This window comes from Parasteatoda tepidariorum, chromosome 3 (assembly GCF_982258835.1).
Source record: "Parasteatoda tepidariorum strain Cologne lab strain chromosome 3, Ptep-v5.0, whole genome shotgun sequence".
Classification (NCBI taxonomy): domain Eukaryota; kingdom Metazoa; phylum Arthropoda; class Arachnida; order Araneae; family Theridiidae; genus Parasteatoda; species Parasteatoda tepidariorum.
Genome location: NC_141757.1, coordinates 65286271 through 65294619, shown reverse-complemented (window position 1 = coordinate 65294619; position 8349 = coordinate 65286271).

Below are 8349 nucleotides of genomic sequence, written 5' to 3'. Positions count from 1 at the left end.
ATATATTCATATTTTATAATAGTACTTTTTAAGAAACTTAATGTTATAGTTATCTTTAACGTTGCGAGTGGATTAAGTTTGTGCAAGCAATTTTTAAAGTTTCATAAACTGTCTTAGAAAATATTTATTCTCAAAAAAAATATTTTTAGCTATAAAGTCAAATCTTTCTTTTAACATAACTTAAAACATTTATCCATTTTCATCGTTTTGGAAACAAACGTTCTTTTGTTCTATATCTTACCCTTCTCATCACTTTCTTAACAACTTTTGCCGCAAGCATAACTCAAAACGAGAGAAAACTTTTCCCTTTTATACGTCAAAACTTCTAAAATTCAGTTCGATTTACGCACATTTGCTCCAGTGGTCTTCCACAATCTGAGAACATTCTTTGGACTCAGCGGGAACATAACATAAACGTAGTCGTTGCAATAACAAGAAGCGGAAGCCAAATCTAGAACGGCTTCCTGCATCGAAGAACATTGTCGAAGAATAACGGGGGTAATCCGAAAGCAATGTTCTTCTGCTTCTCACGTTACAAGAAGTAGCGGCCATAAGCTGAAACCATCTTAGAGGAGGACTCGATCAAATTTTGGAACAAAACAGCCTCCATCTCCAAGCAGGTGATCATCTCATTTTGATCGTTTGCTCTCATGTTACACAGGACGCAAGGGAAATGAAAAAAACAGTACCCCTACTTCGTCAAAGGATAGTATCTAAGGAAGCCTTATCTTCTTTAACAACCACTTTTCTAGCAGACGATTTTCGTTATTTTTTTTCAAAAAAAAGTGTTTAAGCAACGTTTCAGGATCTCATGTTGCATTGTGGAAGTCACATGACACATTAATGGCTTGGAAAAATGATTCTGGAAACTAATTTTGATATAATTTTATTAATTATTAAACGTATTCTCGATATACGTAGAAACATAAGCATTTTAATTAAATATTAATATATTCAGAATTTTTGTGTAAGAATGTCATTGTCTTGCTTTAAATTTTTATTTTTGAAGTAGTTAGGATTGTAATTGTTTCGAATACTTTGTACAATAAAGTAATTGTAGAATCAGTTCTAAATATTTTGCGTCATATTTTATACTTTGTTTATGTATTTGTATTTCGTATATGTTTTTTTGCATTTACATTATGTTATTGGACGAGTTCCGCGACTCGGGGCCGATGGAGGACACTTCAAATTCTTTCAATTTTTGAATTGCAAATAAATATTCGACTGGCAACTTTTCGGACAATTCAGCTCATAGCACCTAGGTGATGTCATAACTCTTTACTGAATAATAACTCTTTTGCCAATAATTTGAAAATTTTTGACGGAACAAAAAACAAACTACATCAAAAGATATTAAAATCTAAAAGAATAATATCATTCAATTTATGATTTCTTACTGTATCTTGTTTGAGGGTTCTTCCTAAAATGCACACATCTCCAATTCTCAATTTTCAAATGCCTATTTAATATGAATTTTCATAAAACCGATTGAACCTTTTAATGATTTTTGAACGGCAGCGGTCGGAAGCAGTTTTAATGCTCCAAGTCAGGAAAATCGTCATTTCATTGGTACGTGATCATAAGCTCAGCTGGTATTTCAATAGGAGTAATTAATTAAATTTTATATAAAAATTGGTAATTTGTTGTTGAATTTATATATTTTTTACATTTGAATTTAAGTGATTTTATATTTCACTCATTCTAAACTTTATTAAAAACTAAAACACGTGTTTTAAAAACTCGAAAAAGCTTAAAATATTTCACTTTTATAAAAGAACAATAAAAAATATCAAGAAATTTCCTTTCATTTGAAAGTGAGCTTAATTTTCTCAATAATTATTAATTTATATTTTGTGTTGTTGTTGTGATAAAGTAAATCCTAAACAAGAAATCTTTATTGAGTATTTTGAAATTCAGTTAAATATAATATTGAGTTTGATATAACTTAAGTAAGTCTCAAACAGCTATTTTAAGTGATTTTAAATAACTTGTCTACGAGTGATTTAAAACATTTCATGCATTCTTATTTCTAATTTATGAATATAAAATTTTTTACAATTTATAAAAAAATTCGAAAGTTTTTGTGGGACTCTTTTATTTAGAAATATCAAATGGAACACAATTCAAAAGATCGTAACATTTGAAACTTGAGCTTTCTCACAATGTGTTTATTTCTAAGGCCCACACGAGAAAAGTTACTGGAAATATACCCACAACTAACTCCTCTTTCCATTTATCTTCCTTTATAGTGAACTTTAAGTAACTTTCGTTCGCCAAGGTTTAAACCTCCTTCGTAATTAAAATCAAGCGTTTTAATAATTCGTAACATTCTTCCCGTTCCTCACAATACACAGAAGTCAGCATAAAACAGAAGCTCAGCAAGTTACGCTTACAAGCTGCTTAAGACCTTTCTGCAACGTAAATTGATTGCCTTCCTTACTGCAGGCCGCCTCAATTACTTAAAGTTGGTCGGAGGTAGGTTGTCACCTGAAAACTGGGAAGGTTCTTACAACTTGTCAGCAGCAAGCTAATGACCTTTACAAGGAGATTACACACCTCCGGAAAAGAGTGTTTCTCCCGGATTCCAACAATTTCTAAAACTTTTAATTAAGAATTTTTCGGCTGTATTGTTGGCGGAGAAATATTCTGCTTTCAAAAAAGTTGGCTTCGTGTGAATATTCTGCATCTGATGGTTTTGGTGGGGGGAAATTTATTCGGATGGGAAAATTGTTTTGAACTAATTTTAGTTGGCTCTAAATGAATAATTAAACTACCCATTAATTTTATGCTGATTGAAAATAGATTTCCTGAGTTTATATTGATGCTTAGTAAAAGTGATTTACTTTGCATTTGTTTATTCGATTTTGTTTTAAGGGTTGATTTATATTTTTTGAATTCTTTTTCCCCTGATAGTAGAAAGACGTTCAGTTTTGGAATTTTTTTAAAAAAATGTTACGTAAAATTGTGTTTTATCAGAAAAAAACGTCGCCCAAATTCGCCAAATGTCGCCAAAAGTAGATAGTTTTGTATTGTATCGACTTATTTTGCTTCAGTTATTAAATGTTGTAGAGATTAAAAGTGATTTATTTTGCATTTGCTTATTCAAATAAGTTTTAAAGGTTGATTTAGATTTCTTGAACTTTTTTTCACTGACGGAAGGAAGAGGAAGTTTCTCATAAATAAAAAACTTCATGTTTTCAAAAATCGTATCAGAATCAGTTGCAGAAACAATATGCTTCCTGATGAGTGTTTTAAAAATCCTGACATCATTCTTTCGCAATCAATCTCAAATAAAGATGTTCAAATTATTCCTATAACGTCTTAATCTTTATGAAAATTATATTGAGAAATCAACGCGCATGTGTTAATTTTAAAAGTGAAGCGTATTGAACTATTTAATTGTATTTAGTTTAATTGTTAGTGTAATTTTGGTTTTCACATTAATCTAATATTGATTATATCTCATGTCATTAGCCTAAAAATATTTTCTATTCTTTAACGATGAATTACTATACATAGAAAACATTCTAGAAAATTACAGCCCTGTAGGATAATGACATTTTTTATGAAAACAAAAACCATATTTCTGGTAATAAAAACCAAAATATACGGTAGTTAAGTTATTTATTTGGTAATTTTTCCGTTCATATAGTAACGATTTACGAGAAAATTATATTTTTATATCACACATTTAGTAAAAAATACAAAACTGAATAATAAATGTTATCAAATAAATGGTTTTTATTCCATGCTCAAAGGTATCCCGATAAAATTACCACATTTTACCTAATTTACAAAATTTTTTGAATATTAAGAAATTATATTTTATTGTTAATTTTACCAAAATCATTACCAAAGCTCTTCTATAAAAATTAACGAGCTTTTTGATGTTTTCACAGAGCCAGAAGCACGATAAATCTAACCATACTCTAATAGTTTTGATTGTATTTTTTTTCTCAGTATTGACATCAAAGCAGAAAAAAATATTTAAACTTAAAATTTGTAAAATAGTTGTAGTTTTGTTAAAATCTATTAGCTTCAAAAGAATTTACTTAATAAATTTAAGATTAATATGATAGTGATATGTAGAGTACAAGGATATATACACTGAAGAGCCAAAAAAACTGGTATACCTGCCTAATATCGTGTAGGGCACCCGCGAGTACGCAGAAGCACCGCAACATGACGTGGCATGGATTCGATCAATGTGTGAAGTAGTGCTGGAGATAATTGACACCATGAATCCTGCAGGGCTGTCCGTAAGTGGGAGTAAGAGGGGGTGGGGATATCTTCTGAACATCACGTTGGAAGGCATCCCAAGTATATTCAATAATGTTCATGTCTGGGGATTTTTAAGGCCAGCGGCACTCTTCTGAATTTAGACACTTCCGCTGGCCACCAAAATCCCCAGACATGAACTTTATTGAACATATTTGGGATGCCTTCCAACGTGATGTTCAGAAGATATCCCCACCCCCTCTTACTCCCACTGGTTTATGGACAGCCCTGCAGGATTCATGGTGTCAATTATCTCCAGCACTACTTCACACATTGATCGAATCCATGCCACGTCGTGTTGCGGCGCTTCTGCGTACTCGCGGGTACCCTACACGATATTAGGCAGGTATACCAGTTTTTTTGGCTTTTCAGTGTATATAGGGGAGTGTCGGGTACCCCCGCCCAATGTTAATTTCATATGTATAGAATATTTTTTTGTCAATGGGCCATCGAATATTAATTGTTATATTAAAAAAAGATTATTTTCATAGTTGCAAGTATTTATGCAGCTGGTAACATGGTAAACAATAGTTTTGAAAATATGTTGAATACAGTAGTCATGAAATTAAGAAAAATTGGTTGAATGTTTCGATTAAATTTCATTTTAATACTAAAAAAAATAATTTTTTCTATACATAGAGCATTAAAGTTTGTTGTCTTAAGTTTAATTTGCACAAAGAAAGAAGTTTATATGTGAAAAATTGTTCGAGTAATTACAAATTTACAAAAAAAAAAAAGGTTTTCGGGTAGCCCCGCTCACATGAATGTCGGGTATCACAGCCCAATTTTATTTTGTCGATTACTGTTGCAAAGATTATTATTTTATTGCTTCAAATTTGAATGTTATATGCATTTTTAACAACAAATATTGTTGTTATTAAATGATAGAATTCCCTAAAAGTATATAAATATGTAATAAATGAAATAATTTTGTGATAAAAATGATAAATGAGGTTTATCTATTGTCAATACATTGGTCATTTTTATTTACATCTGAAAAAACAGTCAAAAAACATAATTTTTGTAACTGAGCGGGCCTACCCGGCACATTTTGAAAAGAGCTGAAAAACATGTTTTTTTAAATTTCTATTTTTTTAAGTTAAACTATTATTTTTTTGGTTTATTCTTTTCGCATTATTTAATTAGAGGATAAAACAATAGAAACATACAAAAATATTGATTATTACTCAATATTATACAGAAATATACTGCTTAAGTGGGCGGGGCAACCTGACTCTCCCGTATATATATATTTATAATTTGTAAGTATTTTATATACGAAATAAAAATTTTTGAACTTTATATTCTAATATGATCAATCTTTGATCGTTTTCAAAACTTGTCGAAATAAACTAGCATTTGTGAGTAAATATTAACTTGCTGTACACAGCTTATCACACCTTGAAGGGTTTGATAAGCAGACACATAATTTTTAATATTTTAATAAGCAAATAAGCTGTCGAAATAATAAACTTATCAATATTAATATTGCTGTCAAATATAATTCCCAAAATCTAAGTTAAAAATGGAAGAAAAAGGCTAAATTTTGTAAACCTTCATATTACTAAACTGAAATATATAATAATATCTACATATAATGAAAGATATTACATGCTCCTTTAAAAAGAAACTTAAAAATTGTAAAGGTAAAGTGAGGCAAGTGTATTTTATAAACAACTCCAACATGCCATTTTAGAATATTTTATTACTTGAAGAAAGATAAAATTTTCCATAATGAGTTGCACAGTTTTTTTTTCTTCTAAGAAATATATATCTTACTTATTCTTTTAGGAAGAAAAACAGTAAATTTAAACTGGTGATTTGAAATTCCTAATTAATTTTTTCTGCCTAGGCGTGGAAGGAGAAGAATGAAATCTAATCTACATGCTAATCTGGAATTGTGCTCTTCTCAGACAAGCACACACAAATTTTTTTTCTAAGCCTTTTGTCTCAACTTTCATATTCTTAACTTCATCACACAAGGAATGAAATAAAAGAAGGAGAGTAAATAATTTCAGTTCTTTTTTAAGAAAGAAGTTAGAGTAAGTTTTGCTTTGTTTATTTTTAATATTAGAAATAAAATAATTTAGGGAAACATTAAAAAAAAATAACTGACAGAGTGGTATATTTTTCAATAGCTTTCCAGGGATTTATTTGTTTAACTTAATTTTTTTAAACTCTGTTTAATTTACCTTAAATTACTGTGAGAAATACAATAATTTAGAGAAACATAAAGTATAATGACATTCTTTTCAATTTTTTATGTCGATTTTCAATATTTAGGGTGGTTAAATATGTTTCCTAAATTGATTCATATTTTCTTAAAATTTGCTTTAAGAAATTTAGTATTACATGTCTCAGTTATTATTTTTAACCACTGAATTATAAATATTCATCCATCAGCGAGAGAGTATTTTTGGCCTTTTCATACTATGGTTGATATAACCTTATCAATAATAAATTTTAGGAGTTTAGAACAGTTTCTAAATATGACTAATGTATAGTCTGTAGTAATGTATTAGAGATTGATTGTTTTAATAACATTGTACGACAAGAAAATTGTTTCTTAGATTAAATTTTGTTCTTCTTCTAGTTCGTTTGCTGAAAATAACGAAACTGTAATTATTTTTTGTTTACCACAAACTATTTCCTCCAAAATGAGCATTTTACTTGGCTACTTTACCTATTTCTACAGCACCCGTTATTAACTTACTTGAAGCTGAAAAGGGCTATGATTGACAGTAGAGCCATTGATAATTTGTCGAAATTTGCGGCTTTTTCAATATTTTTGCGGTAAAAGCCTTGTATACTTTCCTGAAGTTCCGAGGCTCTAGATGCATTAAGGAGCGAGATACTCAAGAATTCATTGGAAGCTTTGTGACACTTTTCTTAAAAAAGTGATGTGTGATTAAAATGTGAATCGCTGATTCAAATAGTGATGCCTAAGTAGCGTTTGAACCTGTTGGTCTGGTTACAATGAACCAAGGAGCAATTAGGTGCAAATTTAATTATAGTTTTAATATTAGGTGTGTTTTCTTTCCTTAATTATTTTTATTTCACTGGAATCAGTTATTACGATTTGAGTATACTTTTCTTGATATTCGGATATTGCATTTATATTTTTTTGGTTATCTCTCTATGCATTGGTCTTTCTAACTCATTTAACAGTGGGTAAAATTTCTCACTTTCTGATCATATTTTTTCTGCAAAGGTTTTTTAATTAAGCTCACTCCATGAATCATTTTTAAGATAAGTGTATCCTAAAAAATTTTGTTCCAATTTCGTGATTAAATGTGTAAAGGCATATTGTACATTTCAAAACAAAAAGTGATAAGTATTGAGTCAGGATATTCTTGTAATAAAGGAAAGACATTCCCCGTGTCTACTAGAAGAGAAAAAATTTTACAATCACTAGGTTCATATTATTAAGGTTTGGAATTTTGTTAGACTTAAACTAGGATGATCATTAAATTATGTAAATAAATCTTTCAAGTGAACATGTACAAACAAGATAATGTCTTGATAAAAAAGTATCTCATTTTGGTGAATCATTAAATGCTATTTGTTAGGCAATGGTGGTACTCAAAATTAGCTTAAGTTTTTTGGCTATAGTAACCAATACATAAGTATAAAAAACTACAATATGTCCCATACATAGGAAATCTTTTTAAGGTAAAAAGAGATTCCTGGTTTATTACAATTTTATGAGAAGTAAAAGACACTGCGATTTGTGGCAGAGTGGCGCTCATAAAAAGTCTATCTGACTGAGATCTTTCTGCCACCAGCGTGGAACGTTTCGAAAAACTACCAAAAAATCAGACATCTATCTCCATTAGGCCATCTTTCTTGACTGCTCTCCACCCATTTAATCTCGTCCCCATTTTTGGCAGTGAGTACAGATGCAGAGATTCTTCTGATGGTCCTTAAAAGCAAGTGCTAGAGGGTGGGAGTTTGGGAGCAAGCGTAAGGAGTATTTTATGAAGAAGTACTTTGGGGACATGAGACTATCTTTGCAATAAACAGCTTTGTTCGTGTGTATCCGTATAGGCACGATAACATGTTAGACAC